This window comes from Camellia sinensis, chromosome 3 (genome assembly GCF_055761805.1).
Source record: "Camellia sinensis isolate YWXY chromosome 3, ASM5576180v1, whole genome shotgun sequence".
Lineage (NCBI taxonomy): Eukaryota > Viridiplantae > Streptophyta > Magnoliopsida > Ericales > Theaceae > Camellia > Camellia sinensis.
The window spans coordinates 94,157,503-94,178,723 of NC_138963.1; positions in this window are offsets into that span (position 1 = coordinate 94,157,503).

Consider the following 21,221-nt stretch of genomic DNA (forward strand, 5'->3'; position numbering starts at 1 on the left):
TCTTAAATAAATAAAAAATAATAATTCTCCATCTCATAAAATAACAATTAAATTTCAATTATAAATTTTCATTTCGAATAAATTTCTTAATAGATTTTTTAGATGAATAACTTTACTGATTATTATTGTTCAGTTAATTTCATACTCTCTAAACAATACGACCAAGCAGTCTATATTAATCATAAGAGAGTTTCAATTTATTAGTTAACTTCTTGTGATTTGGGCTTGGTTTAGGTTTTGAAAATTATTTTGATTTTTTTTGTGTGTGTGTGTGTGTTTTTTTTCAATATTTTTAATATTTTAGTCTTTATTTTTAGATGTATCCACAAAATAAAATATTTGTAAAAAAGTATAGAATTTTTTTTTTTTCTGAAGACATTTTTTTTGTGTGTTTAGTATTTTTTTTTTAAATTTGTGATTTTTTTTAGTGCATTTAAATTAGATGTAATTAAAAAATTAAAAAAACACACAAAAATTAAAAAATTAAAAATAAAAAGATTGACAAATTACAAACCTAATTGAAAACCAAACATTATGGGTCCTATGTGTGTTTGGATGTTGTAAAAGAGGATACAGAGAGAGACGAGAAAAGAGTAGAACAAAGGAATAGTAATAAGAGAATGCTATAGATCCTTAATAATCTATTAAATTTTATATTAAAACTTTCACATAGGTGTGAGACCCATACAAATCCACATATGTGAGGGTCCTACACCCATGTAAGAGATTTTGTAGAAAATTTAATAGATTATTTAAAATTCCTACCATAACTCATAATAATATGATAAATGTCAAAATGAAATTATTTTTAAAAAATATAATAAGTTATAATCAAATATACAAAATATTTTTAATAATAATCAAAATAATAAATATAATGAGTCAAAGCATAATGAATTATAATAAAATCATAATTAATATCACAATGTATCATAATTGATGACAAAAAAAATCATAGATAAACACCCGATTTTTTCCTAGTAATAAATATAAGGGAGTTTAAGAAACATCATGTAGTAGGAACTTGGGAAGAGTAATGGTGATCCAGAGGCTGGGAATGTGCATGGAACTACTCAAAGTGGCCATAAAGTTTATCATCTTCTTCGCTGAAGCAGTTGTTACTGCTCTCCATCATCAAAGCTCATTAGCACCTCCTTCTGCTGCCGATTTCTTTAACCCAGGTTACAATCACATTTCTGCTAATGTCCCTTATATATGTTAGCTTTCTTTCTTTTTTTCTTTCTTGAGAAAGAGAGAGAGGCCTTTAGCTTGGTTTCACTTTGTTCTTTCTTTCTTTATAGATGGTATGAATCTGTGCCAATCTTTGTTTGTGAATCTGTATGAATTTTGTTGGGGGAAGATCTACTTTCACCAAATTTCATCTTTGTAGTAGCTTTCTATTTCAATTTCAATGTCAAAGGGAGGCTTATTATTCATCTATTAATCTTATCCAAACTTATTTACATGTTTATGTAACCATTCTCATTCCCTGTTTACTTCGATTCTTATTCTCTCATAGATTTTCTTTGTTTCATTTTTTTATCCCAAAATATGATTTCTGTATCATTTTGATTCATAATGTTTAAATTGTGTACTTTTCTTTATTTTGGTAACCCTTGACATCTAAAATTACTCATTTGTCCTTGGCTTTTAATAGTGTCTATTGATAGAATTTAATTGGAGGATCAAATTGAAATACTTTTCATACATTAATTGGAGATTAAATTGACACAAGAGGGGGCGTGAAGAAAAAGAAAGCCCCATTTGAATTTGGGATGAAATAGAGGAAAAGTGGAGAAGAGGAGGCACATGGACATGCTCCCACAAATTGACCACTTTTCTCTCATTTATGAATTTGGGAGGAAAGAGAGCGAAAGTGACAAATTTGGTAACCCAAGAGTGATTTGCAACTTGAAAAAAGTCTAGGGATTAAGCGTTTAGGTCTCAAGTTTAAAATTTCTTTAGGTGTCGTTTGGAAAATGGGTTGACTTTTGAATTTTTTAGCCTGGACTAAAAAATTTGGTTTGAGAAGATTTTTTGATTTTTTTGACTTTTTTTGTGAGAAAAGAGTGTAATGATTATGGGTTGGATGTGATATTTTGTTTGTTGTGACTAAAATAGCCAAAACTATCTTCCCAAAGGGGACCTTTGGTAAATTTTTTGGACGTAGCATAGTTGGTTAGAAAATTAGTCTCAAACAGTTTTATCGTATTTGGTGTGGATTCAATGTTCCTCGCTGTGCGAATCCTGATTTAAGCGGAACTTATCTTGAGAGATCGGGACAAGTTTTCAGGTTATAGTCTCCTAATTCAGAATGTATAACATGATATCCTGATAATCTCTATAAGGAGTGCTACATTGGACTTGTAGGCAATTGAGAGGATTTTCCTATAACCAAAAAAAAAAAAAAAAAAAGTGACAAATTTGGGACGGTAAAGTTAATATAATATAATTATATCAATATTTTTTAATGTGATTAAAATTATTAAAATTAAGACAGATGATAAGTAGATACTGAAATAAATATATATTTTAGTTAAAAATACATGATAATATCATTTTTTTTTTGTACGACTAATGAATCATTGTTGAAAAATGATTTAACTGTTATATGAATTAAAATTTAAGAAAGACCAATGTAATTTCAATTATTAATTACACCTAGAGCATGTTTGATTATGGGATAAAGAGCCAGAGACGTTGGAGGTGAGAAGCATTGGGCTATCATACTTGTTTTAATCTTGTGTTTATTTTCCATGGCATTAAAACTTTGGACAATAATTTAATACTACAATGAAAAGTTAAATAAAAAATGAAGCATTAAATAATACTATGAACATTGTGGTATTAAAAGGGGTGTGCACAAAATGTTTTGAGTGGTTTGGGAGAAATAATCTCGATCAAACTGTCTTTTACAGTTTGATAATTTCTTAACCCATTACCAACTCACACGACCACAAAATTGGCGGGTTGGTTTAAATATTTTATCGGTTCTTGAACCGGAATTGACGGGTTGGTTTAAATATTTTATTGGTTCTTGAACCGGTTGGTTGAGTGAGTTGGTAGGTTGTAAATTTTAACATATTACCTCCGTTTGGTAAGTTGGTTTTCAAGTTTTTTTGGACTATTTTAGTCACAAAAGACAAAATAGTTTATTTTAGTCACAAAAAATAAAACATCACATTCAATGCATAATCATTACACTTTTCTCTCACAAAAAAAAAAAAGTCAAAAAAGCTAAAAAGTCATTCTCAAACCAAACTTTTTAGCCCAGACTAAAATAACTAAAAAAGTCAAAAAGTCAAAAAACCAACCCACTTCCCAAACGAAGCCTTATGATATATTTGTGTTCAAATGAGAACATATATTTAGGGTTACAGTATATAGAGCATTTCCAATGGAGTTGCCAAATTACTTGTCAAAGCTATAATTTGGCAAAAGTGATAAAAAGTGGGTCTCTAAGGTCCTGTTATTCTACTTGCCAAAAATAGCAGATGACATTTCTGTTCTCAAATTTGGCAAGTAGAATAGCAGCTGCCAAACATGCCATATCATCAAATACGAACAGATTTGTGGCTCTAAATTCAGTTGAAAGACAGAATTGAAACAGTAGAAAACTAAGCAATTTTTAGAATCAATTCCCAATTTCGATAATCAAACTGAAATTTGAAATATACAGCCAAATTCACAAATTTCACAATAAATTTCATAATTTCACAATAAATCTCAAAATTTCAGAATCAATTTATGAATAAATTTCAAGATTTCAGAATAAATATGAACATATCTCAAAATAAATCTCAGAATTTTAGAACCACAGACAAATCTCAAAATCAATTTCAAAATCACACAAATTTCAATTTGGGAATCAATTTCAGAATCACATAGAGCAAATTTGAGAATCAATTTTACAAATTGATATAAATTTCATAAACGAATTTAACCGATAAATACCTGGAATGGGTTTGAGGACTTGACTGAATTGAGCATCTTCTTCAGCCGACTAGTCTGGTTGTGGAGATCGTAGATCGGTGATCGGTTTCAAGACACAGAGAGAGAGAGAGACAGATAGGAAAGTATACTGGTTTGAGGACAAAGAGAGGGAATGACAGATCGATGGGGTTTGGGAACACACACAGAGAGAGAGAGAGAGAGAGAGAGAGAGAGAGAGAGAGTGGCCGGAGAGGTTTGAGGATAGAGAAAAAGAGAAAGATCGGCAGTGATGACTGCTTTTGAGCTCAAACATAGAGACATAGAGAGACGGAGACGGCTCCATGAGGGAGGAGGAAAATGGAAGAGGAGAGTGAGAAGGAGAGAAAGAGAGAGAGAAGCTTCGTCTATGGAGGAGGGCGAGGGAAGAGGGCGCGTGAGAGTCAGAGTAAGAAAGAGAACCAGTGAAGATAGCCGTTGTATGTCTTGGAATTGAAAAGATGATTCTAGAGATATAATCTTAACCGTTGGTTGAAGGTAGATGGACAGTGGGGATCTATGTTGGAATTGAAAAGAGCCGCTGTGCTCTGTTTGCCTCAAATTATATTTAAATTTTTTTGTGGGGTGAATTATATTTAAATTTTTTTTTCCAATTTTCCAATTTTATTTTTATTTTTTATATTTTGTCTAGTCGGGAATAATATAAATATATAATTTTTTTTTTACAAATAGTTAAAAAAAGGTCACAAAAGACAAAAAAATAAATAAAAATAAAATCATAGAAAAACCTATATCCAAAAAACACTTACAAATTTAGAGAAAAAGTTGATTGAGAATTGTCGAAATAGCAAGGGACCATTGGAGCATCATTGTTATAATTTAGCAAAATATTACTATTTATTGTCAAATTATAACAATAACAATGATATTATAGTAACAACCATCGAAAATGCTCGTAATTTATATATAAGTATTGGCCGTTTGGATAGATTATTTTAGCAGTTGATGATCTAAAATCACACACAGTTCAAACAGTGTAAAATTAGTGTGGAACCCACCCCACCCCACCCCACCCCACCCCACCCACCCCGCCAACGTTGTCAAACCGCGGGTTGCAGTTGCAGAGTGGGTCAGCCTGATTTGGAAAATTTGAATGGTTAGGTGGGTTTGTTGCATGGTCAATTTTTGGAGACCAATCTATATATCGTTGCTGATTATGTATATTTTAATATATCGTCAATGATTATGTATATTTGGTGATTAATTTCTGTTATGATGTCATGTTGCTAAAAATATTTTTTGTTGTTGTAATGATCTCTCGTATTAAAGGGATTAGGCTTCTCAAGATTATGTTTTTTTAATCCAACAATAAAAAAAAATTTCATCCTAATTAAATATATAAGAAAAATTATACAATAGTCCTGAAGTACAATCATTTATCCCATCTATTAATCTAATCCAATGGTATAAATTCAACAAGAAAAATGTTTGAGGGTCACAAAAAGTGTAGCTCAAATGGCTCAAAACTGTCAAAACGACGTCGTTTTGCGTCGTTTTACGCCCAAAACGACGTTATTTTGGCAATTTTGAGCCATTTGAGTCACACATTTTGTAACCCTCTACCATTGCTCATTCAACAATGCTAGGTAGCTCAAAAATTTGTGGCTCAAAGGGCTCAAATCACTCAAAACGACGTCGTTTTAACAGATTTGAGCTATTTGAGTCACAATTTTTTGAGCTACCAAACATTTTTCGTATAAATTATCCTCCACAATCCTATTAATAATTCCTGATGTAGAACAAGTAGACGAAGACTTCTTGGAACAATTGGACATACAAAAGGCAAGAAAAAAGATGTAGAAGAAAATTTTATAATTTTATAATTTTTATATTTCTTAATTTTATTATTTAGAATTAGATTTTTGACTAGGGTTTTAAATAGTTTAGAATTTTAGTCTCTTAGGTTTCCTAGTTCTCTTAAGTTTATTAATTTGTGTTGATTTAAGTTTCCTTGTTTATTTTGGAATCACTTTTCCTACAAGTATTAGGTTTAGTCTATTATAAATAAGCCTACAAGCATATGTAATTTTTATTCATTCAATAATATTTTAAAGAGCTTTTCTTCTATCTTCCTTGTGGATTCAAGGGTGTTCTTGTGGATTTAAGAATTCTTGTCTACTAGAACGATATCTAGTCTCGTGTGATTTATTCCGCTGCGTCAAGTGGTATCAGAGAAAGGATTCACCTGGCTCAATGGCACAAGACAGAGTAGATCATGCAAACCCTATTGGCAGTAATCGTGGGGTCGAGGCTCTGTGGGTAGCAAATGAGAAACAGCAAGAGCAGTTGAACGAAATTCGTGATCTGCTTATTGGCCTGAATCTCAATGCCAACAACAAGCCACCAGTGGTTGATAGGGTCCGTGCTGAGGGAGTTGCCCAAGGCCAACCTGTTAACCAGAACAGAGTGCGCACCGAAGGATTTGCCCGAGGTCAACCTGTTCAGAATGCTCCTAGACATCCCCTTCGTTGTCCATCTGATAGTGAGGAGGAGTCTGAACCAGAGTTTGAACCACTTCCAGCCAACTATCAACCAAGAAGGCAACAACAACAAGGGTTCGATGAGTACCGAATGAAGATAGATCTTCCCCAGTTCAATGGAAATCTACATATTGAGGATTTTCTTGACTGGCTTTCAAACGTGGAGCACTTACGACCAAGAATTTTATGCAGTGGTTCGAGCTTTGAAGCATTGGGAACATTACCTGATACAGAGAGAGTTTGTGTTGTATACTGATCATCAAGCCTTAAAGTTTATCAACAGCCAGAAACACCTAGATAACATGCATGTAAGATGGTCTAATTTCCTTCAGAAATTTCCTTTTACTATTCGCCACGAATCAGGGGTTTTGAATCGAGTCGCGGATGCCTTGTGTCGACGGGCTAGTTTATTAGTCACGTTGACACATGAGATTGTGGGTTTTGAGTTCTTGAAAGAACTTTATCCTGATGATGATGACTTCAAGGAGATATGGGCAAAGTGTATTCAAAGACAACCAGTCACTGATTTCCACATCACTGATGCCTATCTATTTCCTGGAAATCGCTTATGCATTCCTCGTAGCTCTGTGCGAGAGAAACTAATTCGAGATCTCCATGGTAGTGGCTTAAGTGGACATTTGGGTAGGGACAAGACTATCGCAAGTATGGAAAAACGATATTTTTGGCCTCAGTTGAAGTGAGATGTTGGCAATTTTGTGAGGAAGTGCTACATTTGTCAAGTATCCAAAGGGCAGTCTCAGAATACTGGCCTCTATATGCCTCTACCTGTTCCTAACAGCATATGGAAGACTTGTCGATGGACTTTGTGTTGGGACTCCCTCGCACCTAACGTGGAGTTAATTCTGTGTTCGTAGTGGTTGACAGGTTTTCAAAGATGGCGCATTTTATCCCTTGTCGAAAGACTTCAGACGCCTCTCATGTGGCTCGATTATTCTTTCGAGAAGTAGTTCGTTTGCATGGAGTCCCTCAATCGATTACCGCAGATCGTGATGTCAAGTTCCTTAGCCACTTCTGGGTGACTTTGTGGAAGATATTTAACACAACCTTGAATCGTAGTTCAACCGCGCATCCTCAAACAGATGGTCAAATAGAGGTGACTAATAGGACTTTGGGCAATTTGGTTCGCAGCATTTGTGGAGACAAACCAAAGCAATGGGATCTTGCTTTGCCTCAAGCAGAATTCACATATAATAGCGCAGTTCATAGTGCCACAAGAAAGTCACCATTCTCTCTAGTGTGTGTCACGCCTTTAAAACATGCAGTTTATTTGCTCCGTTTGCCTCGGGGTCCAGGAGTGAGTACTGCCGTTGAAACCATGGCCAAACAAGCCCAAGCAGTACAAGAAAAAGTATGACAGAAGTTGGAGGAAACAAATACCAAATATAAGGCAGCTGCAGACAACCATCGGCGCTCTAAACTATTCAAGGAAAGAGATTCAGTAATGGTGTTTTTGCGCAAAGACAGATTACCAGTTGGCATATACAACAAATTGAAGCCTCGCAAGTATGGTCCATATAGGGTGTTGAAGAAAATCAATGGCAATGTTTATGTGATTGAGCTACCAGACGACATGAAGATTTCCAAGATTTTTAATGTAGTTGATTTATATGAGTATCATGCTAAAGAACCCCTCTATCCAGAATCGAACTCGAGGCCAAGTTCTCTCTAAGAAGAAGGGACTGATGTAGAACAAGTAGCCGAAGACTTCTTGGAACAATTAGACCGACAAAAGGCAAGAAAAAAGATGTAGAACAAAATTCTATAATTTTTATATTTCTTAATTTTATTATTTAGAATTAGGTTTTGACTAGGATTTTGAATAGTTTAGAATTTTAGTCTCTTAGGTTTCTTAGTTCTATTGATTTAAGTTTCCTTGTTTATTTTGGAATCACTTTTCCTACAAGTATTAGGTTTAGTCTATTATAAATAAGCCTACAAGCATATGTAATTTTTATTCATTCAATAATATTTTAAAGAGCTTTTCTTCTATCTTCCTTGTGGATTCAAGGGTGTTCTTGTGGATTTAAGAATTCTCGTCTACTAGAACGATACCTAGTTTCGTGTGATTTATTCCGTTGCGTCAATTCCATAAAAAATAATCTGACAATTAAACGTGACACAATACAATGTGGGTTTTTGGGAAGTTGCTATTTTAGTTTTTGGCTATTTAAGTAGGTTAAAATTTTTGTGTTTGGCAAGATGATTGGATTTTTTTGTAGTTGGATGTGATGTTTGTGAGAGAAAAAATAAAATGATTATGAGTTTGATGTAACATTTTGTCTTATTGATTATTTTAACTTATTTTATCTTTTAGTGCTATATGTGAAATTATCTATGTGATATTCTTAATAAATGAGAAATCACAATACGCACTAAAAAAATAAATTATTTTTGACCATTGAATAAATGTGAAAAATAATCGGGAGAGTTCTAATTCCCCTAATGCCACGATTCCTATGGTATTAATTCTTTCTTCTTTTTTCCTCCTTTTTAAAATATTAAAATTATGTGACCTTTTAATATGATGCTACAAACAATAGATTAAAAATCTTGTACGACGTGAATATTCTCCACCTCTTATCTCCTCTTCTTATCCCTCAATCAAATATAACATGTAAATTAAAGTGAGCTCCACATATTTTCTCACCTCTAATCCCTCGCATTAGTATTACAATAAAACATAGGTTGTTAGAAGGCATAATTAAGCAAAAATAAGCCCAAAAACATTTAATTTAAACATTTTAAAGAGGTTATTCAAAATGCTCTTTTAATAAATCGAGATCTCCATATCATCAACCTCAACATCATATATAGTAGGTGCTGGGATAAGGTCTTTAATTTAAAAATAAATAAAATGAAAACAATTGTCCTCACCTTCGAAGACAAGGGAATAAGTGACAAATGGGATTCATATTGCATCACATGTTGCAACAGTTTAGTTTGTCGACATTACTATCACTAACTCTTAATTTGTTTAGAATGAAATGGGTAAAAAAATGAAAGAAACAAACAAAAATTTAATTTTTATGAGTTTGTTTAGGTTGAAAATGATAAAAAGTATAAGAAAACTATTTTTATTTTGTACAACTCATATTAAAATTGTAACTATAATTTTTAATTTCTTGCAAAAAATACAAGACACCACAATAAAAATTGAATGTGTAAGTTATCTATACGTAAACTTTTAAACTTTTCTATCTTTTTTTTTACAAAATTTGTATTTTAATCAAATACTTGTAAGAAAATGTATGGGAAAATTATGCAAATAGTCCCTGTACTTTACACGATGTGTCAATTTGGTCCATGTAGTTTCAATTTGCTCGATTTTGTCCCTTAATTAAACGGATTTTGTCATTTTAGTCCAATAAATAACGGTTGTTAAGTTAATTTAATGGAAAGTTAAACAATGTGTCAATTTAGTTCCTGTCAAAATCGAGACAATTGAAACTACAGGGACCAAATTGACATATTGTGTAAAGTACAGGGACCAAATTGACATATTATTTGACCTTCTGTTAAATTAATTTAACAACCGTTTTTTATTGGATTAAAATGACACAATCTGTTAAATTAAGGGGCAAAATCAAGCAAATTGAAACTACAGGGACCAAATTGACACATCATGTAAAGTACAGGGACTATTTGCATAATTTACCCAAAATATATTTTCTTTTCTATTTATTTTCTGTCATTTCATTTTCTACCAAATTTTCTTTCTAATCAAACGGAACCTAAACGAAAGTAAAACATCTATATAGAGCCTACATTATTATTAGGGGCATTTACATACAAGTCCCATTTTGTGAACTTATAATCTATTAAGTCCTAAATGAAATTATTTGCTCCTTCAAGTCCCATTAATTTTTAATAGCCCAATTTATCCTTCCAAGACCTCCTCATAGCTGCCAAGCATCATTGTTGTCCTCATTCTCTCTCTCTCTCCACAGTTGCAATTCGAAGTTCTACGCAACTTCAGTTCGACGGACATGGGTGATTCGAGTTCACAAAGGTAATCTGGGTCTTGATTTGTCGTTGATTGAAGCTCGATCAATCAATTTCGTAGGTCACTCTTCGACTTCGAATCTGGATTTAAGTTCAAGAGCATGACTTTTGCTCTTGAATTTATCCGCGACTCGCATCAAACTAATTTCAAATCTGGGTTTTGTTCACATGTGATGAAATCATACCTGGGCTGTTCTTTGGAGTTGTTCTGGACTCGATTCATTGAAATCAACATGCGATTTCAATTTGTGCTCTGTGTTCGCAGAATCCAAATCTGGATCCATTTCGGATCGCCGTGAAGCGTACTCAAGTTCCACCCAATTGAACCAAAAACAGGTCGAGAAGTACCCAGATCAGACCAGGGCTTTGAATTGAACCCCAAATTGCAACCTTCAAAGTCAAAAAGTTCACCAGATTTGAAATCGTAACCTTATGTACTCGACTACATTGTTCTTCTAAATTCTGATTTGAAATTGAGAATATTCTCAGTTTATAATATTCTCAATTTTAATCATGAAAAAAAATTGAGAGATTTCTCAAAACTGATAATATTCTCAATTCATACTAGAAAAAAAATGAGAAATTTCTTATTTTTGATAATTATATACTGAAATTATTCTCTGTTTTGAAAATTGAGAACATTCTCAGTTTTGGCGTTACCTGTAAATGGGACTTATTGGTTTAAAAACTTTTTGACAGAACCTAAGCTACCACCAAATATGTAGATAGGGCTTTTAGGTAATTAATCCTTATTATTATTTATGTTATTTTTTTTAAAAAGGGAAATGCTCCGGTGTGTATATGTAATTATATTACAAAATTACGTAAATTTTCACAAACTTACATAAGCGATCTTACAAAAATGTATAAGTTGAACACAAATTTGCGTATGTTCATGAAAACTTAAGACCTATGCGAATTTGTGTTCAACTTACATATTTTTGTGAGATCACTAATATAAGTTCGTGAAAACTTACGTAATTTTGTGATAGAGTTACATATGGTATGTATTGCGCACCGAATAATTTTCTTTTTTAAAAATATTTTTACATAATTGGTTAAAATTCTTGTTTTATGTAATTGTTTAGATCAAATTCAGATTAAAATCAAACTCAGATTAAAATTTATAAGTTCTTGTAATTTTTAGAGCACACTTGTCACATGTGCACACACCTCTAGTTATATATAAATACAAGTCTCTTCGTTTTCTAGAAGACCTCCAAAGTTGTAATGGTGTCTTATAGCCATTGTTTTCGAATAAAAAACTAGTTATTTTAAGTGCGCATAATTTGATTATAAAATCAGACACATGTCTTAGTTAATGTAATTTATGTAATTGTTTGCAGATATTTTATTTTATAAATCTATGTGCTATAATTTTTGTTTACCAATATTTTAAATAATGAAAAACAGAGAAAAGAGTAATTTATACTTTCTAAAAATAAATGCTCACAATCCTCTTACATGAGGTACGACCCACCTTATATAAGAGAGTTGTGCATTATGTACACTTCAATTTTTTTTTTATTTTTTTAATTTTTTTTATAAATTAAGAGTTCAAATCAAATCTAAATGCTTCTCGAAAAAGATCATAGTGGATAAATCAAAATAAAGAAAATAACTATAAACTAATTAAGTGCGAGTGAGAATGATGCCATGCTTGCATAATTCTTACACCATGCACAAGTCTCATTTAGGCTCCATTCACAAGCCTCATTTAAGTTCCATTAATATGTAATTATTTTTTTCCGTTTCTCTGATAACCATATGGAAAATTACAAAAGCTTCACTGTGTTTGATAGATTGAAGAGATATATCTTTTTGTTTTTTTCCTTTTTTTAAAGGGAGAATATAAAGAATGAAATGGAACAAACAAGTGTAGCATACTTCCAAGAAACATATATATAATAATATAAGAACTTGACAGAAAGCCATCCACAGCATGATTTTGGAATTGTACTAGATATATATGGCATGTTATACAATAATATATAGAGGAGTATAATTGGATCTCTATAATTAATTTTCAGAATAAATTACACTTTTCCTTCTTTTTATTTTATTTTTATAAATGTCTGACTATTTTTTCAATTTGACCCCTTAAGTTTGTTTTTTTCTCACTTTGGCCATTAATGTTTTAACTTTTTCTCAATTTACTCCAAAAGCTAACTTGTGCCCAAAATTAAATAGAAAATGACACATTAATAGTCATGTGACTAAAATATATTTTATTACATATAATTCACATATCTTATAACTCACATATTTTATTACAGTTAACTTTAGCAACTGGAAAAAACTTAAAACATGATGGCTAAAATGGAAAAAAAATAAATTTGAAGGGTTAAAATGAGAAAAAGACCAAACGGTGGGGCTTACGATTCGGTCATATTGACCAGACTTATAAACCTGTAAGTCCTGCTCATTTTTTCACCTATCAAAATCCCCAAAATACCCTTCCTACACCTCCTTCGACAACTCAATCATCATATAACTACCATGATCCACCACTGCCCACTTCTAGCCATCGACGATCACTTTTGACCGCTGATGATAACCTTTGGTGACCTCCGATGATCACTTTCGGCGATCACATCCGGTAACCACTTATAATGACAATTTGCGATGCCATTTTTTTAGCAAAAATAACATTTATCTCCACCACATCACTACCATCACTACCTATTTAGATATGGCGACAAAAGAATAGAAGAAGAAGAAGAAGAAGAAGAAGAAGAAGAGAGGAAGTTGATAACGAGGAAACGGACAAGTGTTACCGAAAAATAGTTGTCCTCAGTGTTGTAGATCAACATAATCAAGCATTTACCATCTACTTTCTTTCCAGTGATAAATTCATCACTACATCAATTTATCACAAAGTATACAACACATAGCAATAGCACCAATCAATGATAAATTTATTACTGAAAGATTGATTCACCCAACATATATTCATCTCTACAATGACAAATCAGTAATAAATTTATCAATGTATATATATATATATATATGAAAATTCAACAACAGTATACAACATATTCAACAAATTAATAATAAATTTATCACTGATAGATTGATCAAATACTGCATATTCACCTCTCTCTAGTGACAAAAATGATAAATTTATCACTGTTTAAAAATACATCAAAAATAAATTTTATCTCAAAACAAATAACATAACTTACAATCTTACAAAGATGACATAACTTTCAGAAAATAATAGTGATAAACTAATCAACAAAATAAACAAAGTGAGTCTTGTTGATGACGAGGGAGGAGGACGGTGGTTAAAGTGAGTGATGTTGATGGAGATAAAGGAGAATGCTGGTCGACGGTAATGGCAACGATGGAGAATGATGGTGGTGTGAGGTGAGCGGCTGTAACGGCGAGGGAAGAAGATGCCAGTGGAGTGTAGATTTGCAACGGATGGGTGTGTAGATCTACAATGATGGAGGTGGATATGCAACGGTGGTTTTGGATTTGAGATAGTGGTAGTGGTGATAGTTGATGAACAATGGTGGCAGCAAAACAACAACAATGGTGGTAGACGGCGACAATAGTACTAGTGGTAGATGTAAAACCCCCCAAATAACAACAATAGATAATCCCATAAAGTACCTCGGTTACGTAGAAACTAATAAAATTTCTTCCTTTCATTAATTCATTTTGTTAGGTTTTTGTAATTGGCAATGCCGTTTGACAAAACTCATTTCAGTTATAATTTTATTTACTCTCACTACAACAAGTTAGGTCTTGAATGACGAAAATTTTTTGTCTCCAAAGAGCTAATTTCGTCACTATAGATATTTGTGAGGAAATATTTTCGTCACTAGTTTCGTCATTGAATGTTTGTCACTAAAAATCACCGTGAGGAAAAATAATTTCGTCACCAATAAAATTACTTTGATGACGAAAATTTTTGTCACCAATAAAACAACATTTTATCACTAAATAGTTATTCAGTACTGTATATACAACTTTAGTTGACGAATAAATTTGTCACACATGTTGATCATTGATGAGGAAATAATTTCGTCACGATAAGATGTAAAGTTGACGAAATTTTTCGTCTCCAAAAGTCATATATGGGTGATGAAATATATTTCGTGACAAAATTATATATATATGACGAAATTTTTAGTCACTAAACAACAAAATCAATGAAAACTTTTATATATAAGTTGTGATAAATTTTGTCACAAAAAATATTTATTAGCGACGAATAATCATTTTGTCAAGCTAACAAGTACAGATGACGAAAATATTCGTCACTAAACTTGTTCTGTATTTTATATTTCAATTTAAATTATTATTTCGTAAATATCCCTGCTTATATCACACTAGCCTTTTAAATGTGCTAAGAAATCCACTAGCTATTATACACCACTCCACACAAAAAATTCACTAAACAATTTATATTATAAATCAAAATATATCCATCAAACAAATTTAATAATATTCCATTAAGTATAAAAAAAAAAAATACATCATAGCAAATCCCAAAATGAACTAACGTGGAATCTACAAAAAAAAAATAAAAAAAAAATACTCAATCTTGATTTGCAACTAGAACCATGTATCAGTTTACAAGAAAAAAAAAATTCAAACTTAATCTTGATTTGCAAGTATGCTTCCAAACGTATGCTTCCAAACGTCATCAAAAACCAATCTGTGAAGAAAATAAATAAGGAAAACATTAATATATTATCAATTACATCTAAATTCATATATAAATAATTTTATTTTATAAACGAATTTAGAAGAAATGCATATAACAATCCAAAACTTCAAAGAGTTAAGGTGATCCTTTGATGATAAGCAACACGGATAGCAAAAGATGCCAAAAGATTGCAGAAATACTATGTATCACTAGTACTAATGCCAACAAGAACTAGAGAGAATCACAGGACATGTTTGAGACAAACTAATCAGCCTCACATGCCACCACTGACCAATAGCCTCATAGGCCACCATGGCTATCAACCACCTCTAAAACAAAACCCAGCAACCACTTCCCCAAACACCAAGGTTGGGTGACTCAAGAACCTCATAGACACAGTCCACCAGGCATCCACCGTACATGGCCAAACCCGACCCCAACACCTAGTGGACAAGCACCTTTCATCCCTCTCATCTTTCTCTCCCTTGCAGGGAAGTAAAATTTAAAACTCATCTCCCTCTAAGAATCTAAATATATCATATTTAATTGAGAGACAACATAGGGTATTCCACATGTTATACTCTCAACCTTCATCCACGATCTACCACCAGTAATCTCAATTTGTTTTTCATATTTATTAGTACACTACACTACAGCTAACAACCCCTTTACTAGTGACTGTTTTTCCATAATAAAACAAAATGCTTATCTTGGGAGGGGAAAATAAGATTATCATTTTTGCCAATGGCCCCTAGATGTTAAGTAAAGACTTTGAAAGCAAGACACAAGTAGATACAGATAGAGGGAGTGCAAAAGAAGAGAGGATAGAAGAAGTCACATTGACTCCATTGTTTTAGACCTTATTGTTGAATTTTGAAAGTAAAATGGATTCATAGGAAAATATGAAATTCTAAAGCTATCTAGCAAGTAATAAAATTGCAGTAAACCGTACTCATTTGGCAAAAATTCTTCAATATAGTGAAAAGAATACTTTTCTGTTCTCTTTATCTTTCAATTCTAAAGCTAGAGAAGGACAAAAATCATAACTTATTCGTCTTCCCATCTCTTCTCCCTTGAAGCTATCATGAAATTATAAAATTAAATAAAAATAAATATTTAAAAGAAAAAAAAAAACCACACAAGTTACAAGATTTTTTATAGCATTAGTCACATTGCCAATACAACTAGTGAACACCAGTCTACTTTTACTCTTAACCGAGGTTCGATTTTCAAAAGATTTCAGGATTTCTATACAATTAAAGAAGTCAACTTTGATATTTGATGTGCAATAAAATTAAGTTTAAAACCTTACAATCAAGAGGTCGCACACCATATGAGAATAAAGAAGTTAGAGCAAGTTGAAAAGAAACAGATCGAAAAAAAACAACTACTGTACAATGCCACCAAATCCAAATACCTGAAAAAGAAGGATTATAATGACAAGCAAAACTCCAATTTCCATTGAACTGTTATAATAGAAAGGAACCCAACTACTGACCACTGATGCCAAATGCAATAAAACAAAACCAAAAGCATGACAAAGTAAACACCATCTTTGAAACTCTGCACAAACCATAAAAACCAAAAATAAACATTGAAAGAGAGAGAGAACATAATAAGAATTAGACCCAAGAACCAGGAAATAAATGTCTGACCATCTTCAACTGTCAATGTGACAGGACCAGAAATTTCACCAATGAACTTAACATCAATATATTTGTCCTCATAAGGTGACATGACAGAGCTCTAAAGCCCCTTCTGGACAGCTTCCATTAATCCTTTTCACATTGACATAAACCACGTGAAGCATTCCTGCAAAACACTTCTTCAGTGAGACAATATTCTCAACCATCATAACTATCACACTAAGATATCGGAGATAGAAAGACTTGATCAATATCTCTAAAACAACAGCAAACTAATGAGAGTGAAAAATACAATTTGGCCTGATTATTCAATCAAAATTGAGCTAGTGCAGTGCCCAACATCAAACCAAAATAAGACATGGGGTGCATGGTCAAATTTTATTGGAACAACACTAGTGTCAACCTGAAGTCATCAAGGCCAAAAAAAAAAAAGAAAAAAGGACATATTTCCATAACTTTAAATAATCCCTCCTTACTTGAAAATTACATCTCTGATTTATTGATCATTGTACAAATCAACAAACATTTCAAAAATATTAAAATTGCCCCATTTACATCCAGTTTAGATGCAATTAAGGTTTCAGACAAATGGTTCTGATTCATTGATCACTTTTCTATTTTCAGCTGATAGTAGGACTAGTCCTCTAGTTACTAAATTATACTAGGAAGGTTGTGTTGATCACCAAAATAGGGAAATCAGTCCATTGATAATGTGTCGTGGATAATGTAGATAGCACAAGACACATTATTATAATGTGCATGATGATGATAATTTATGCATATGCTACACCAATTCCTAGCTGCCGTACATCTGCTCTAATTAAAAAACTCATACAAATTGGTTCAACAACAGTCAAACACCCCACATTTTCCAGCTCACTGAGAGTGAGAAAAGAATCCCACAAATTGTTAACAATAAATAAAGTTTGTTTAGGGGTGAAGATCACCCAATCAAATTCTCATACTGTCATCAAAATAAAACCAGCACAAAAATAAAACCCTCCTGTTATCATAACAAAAACTAGCACAGAAAGAATCTCAAAGAGCATAGCCTACATATTATGCATCTGAAAGCTCCCCTATCCACAGGATCCTTAACTGACAACTGTAGAAACATTTGTTACCCTAATTTTCACCAGCCTTAAAAAGCAGATGAGCAAAAGTGAAGCTGAGCAAAAATTCTATCAACAGAGAATTCAATAATTTCCCCCCTGAAATTCTTAAGAACAATAACATACAAGTTAAAAGAAATAAAACACAATATGTTAAGCTGAGCCTGGGGGTATTATCAGCATGAAAATGCAACAACAAATCAGAACTCAATTGTAAAAATAACAAAACAAAGAGCAAAAAGTTATGTATGATAATATAGATCTAAGTATAAAGTCAAGAAAGTTGCAAATATTTTACCGGTTGCTAAGTAGACATAATTCACCTCCTCATTTTAAAGCACTTTAAACAGAAGCAAAAAAAAAAAAAAAAAAAAAAAAATAGTGTTTATTATTTTTAATGGGGTACAAGAAATTGCCAGAGCCAACACAGATCAAAAGTAACAGTCCCTTGCACACACATATTTCTTGCTATTTTAAAGAGGCTTGATCCATTAAAATCTAGACTCAGTTTATCAAGAATTGTGCCCAACTTTATAAACATACAAGTTCAGTGAGAGCATGTTCTACTCACTTAACTATCTATTAAGCCAAATTGTAAAACCTGATCGACATGTGCACATAATAAATAAAGCATGAAAAATCAAAGCTAAAATATGCATACAGAAATATCTTGCATATACACTAGGACTTTTTAAGTAATTAAAAAATGTGAAAATGACAAACTGTTGAGGTATAATTTTCAAGTAAACATTATTTGGGGGGTATAACTCTAGCTGGTCAGAAATAGGAAAACTTGTACATTGGTAATTCCCACACAAAACAGATAAAACCAAATAAAAAATTTTGATGGTGATGGAGCACATAATAAACACAGAAAATGTTCAATAACCTGAATGTTAATTTGCGCATGATTCTTAGTGTCGACAGAGATGCCTTTGATTCAATAATTTATTTTTTTGAATAAAAAATTATTTTAGTATATTAAAATATACTCCTACCAAAAGAAAATAAATTTCTTTTACATGCAAATTTTTATTTTATTTTATTTTAAATAATCTGCTACAACTCAGGCCCACAAAAATCTGCTATAACTAGATTTCACAAACTGAAATCTCACAAATTTTTTATGCAAGAATCAAATAGGCAAAATCAATTTCAATATATAAACAAAAAGATAAATTCTGATATAAAATTAACATCCAATTGTCTCAAAACAATTAGGATGTAATAAATAATTTTAGACTCAACCTCACTAAATGACTAATTCAGTAGCATGTAAAAACCATCCTAGGACACAACCACACTGAATAATTAACTAGGTTGTATAAAAAACACACCCATGCAGGATAAAACTTATGTTTTCTTCTTCAAAGAACAGAATGAAAACTAGAGCAAAATTGAACTCTCTCTCTCTAGCTTCTTTTCCTCAAATCTTCATCATTTTCCTTCATTTTTGTTTCATTGTACTCATAAGAACAATGTCTTTCACTTTCTTAAATCAAATAAAGTAAAACCAAAGTTTTTATATAATTACGAAATTTTTGCTCAAATAAAATAGAAATTGTTGCTCAAAAATGACTTCGACAACTTCAGGTCATCTGAGATTTCTTCAGGACTCACTTGATTGAGGATTTGTAAAAATCTCTAACCAACCTCTGCTACAATACCATCAAGATAAAGATACATTTCAAAAACACCATAATGGAGAGCATTACTAAATGAAGACAACTTAATTAGTCTATTTGGATCATAGGGTAATAGAAGGGTAAATAGTTATCTAGATTAATATTGGTGGATTAGTTTTAAAAGGCCCATGTTTGATAGGAAACCGCCCAAGTATCAAACTTGCAACTTTGTTGTGATGTAAGGTACTTTTTGAGTAGATTCTATCATTTTGATTCTTAATTTTGTATTTTGTTTTGTTTTAGAAATTGTAATTTAACTTTATTATTTTTGATTTATTTTTAAAAGAGTTATTCCATGCCGTTTGGTTTGTTGAACATAGAGTTATTCCATGCCATCTGGTTTGTTTGTAAGGCAAACATAAAGTATTTCTAACATCCAGAATTGCTTTTTGCTATCAACCAAACAATAATGTAACAGTGTTAGTGTGTTACAGCTTCATTATCAATATCATTAATCAGAATATCACAGTCCAAACTCATTGATCTTAGAAATAATCTCGCTAGAAATAACTTAGTATCCAAATGAATAATTAAAATAAATGTCCTTTTCGCCCAAATAGTTTTGATAGACACAGAGTAGAATAATAACAAAATAAAAATACCATCTTTAGGCGGTAGACTAGAAGGAATCAAATTGCACAAATCACCAAAATCGAAACCCTAGTTTAGAAATCTAATCCTCGAGCAGAGCATTAATGGCTAACTAAATACATCAACTACTGAAAAAATTCCAAAAAATATATGAAACTTGAAAACCCATACGATAAATCAAAGCTTTTAAATCGCTCAATAAAGAAAACAATTCAAAATTTATTTAACATATCAACAATAAAGCCAGATTAGAAGCTAAAAAAATTGTAAAGATTGAAAACCTATAAAAATTCTACAATAGCTCAATCAAATTGATGGAATACAAGAAAAAATAGAGAAAAAGAACCTGGGTTTGATGTAGAGAGTGGAGCCCTACTTATACAAGTCCAGTGTAGAGAGAGAACAATACGCTTGCTCAGAGATGCGATGTTAGCCGCGGCGTAGAAAGACAACAAGGGCTGACGGTAGTGCAGGCGTTAAAGGGGGAGTAGCGAGGGCAAAGAGCGATGACAGAGAGTATTAGGTGCGTGTGTTTTGAGAGAGAGATATAGAGATGATAAATGGAAAAGGAGATGATAAACAGAAAAAGGGGAAAAAAAAACTAGAACCCTATTATTTTTCAATGCTGCTCAATACTCAAAATATTTTCCACCAAAATTGGTGACAACATTAATTCCTCACTAAAAAATCTCAAAAATCAAAAAATCTCAAAAATATTAAAAATTATTAGTGACGAAAATATATTTCTCACTAATAATTTTATAATTGGTGACAAAAATTTTCCTCACCAAAAGACTCAAAATTTTGGTGCCACCCAAAAAAATTAAAGGGAAAATCTTTAGTGACGAAATTTAATTTTTCCTCACCTAAAAAAAGTATTTGTTGACGAAAATAAATTTCGACACCTATTATTTTTACTTTTTTATTATATGTGACAAAATTTTATAATTCATCACGAATTATTCTTATTTAGTGACGAAATTTATTTTCTTCACAACTTTTCGTCATCATAAGTTACTTTTGTTGTAGTGTCT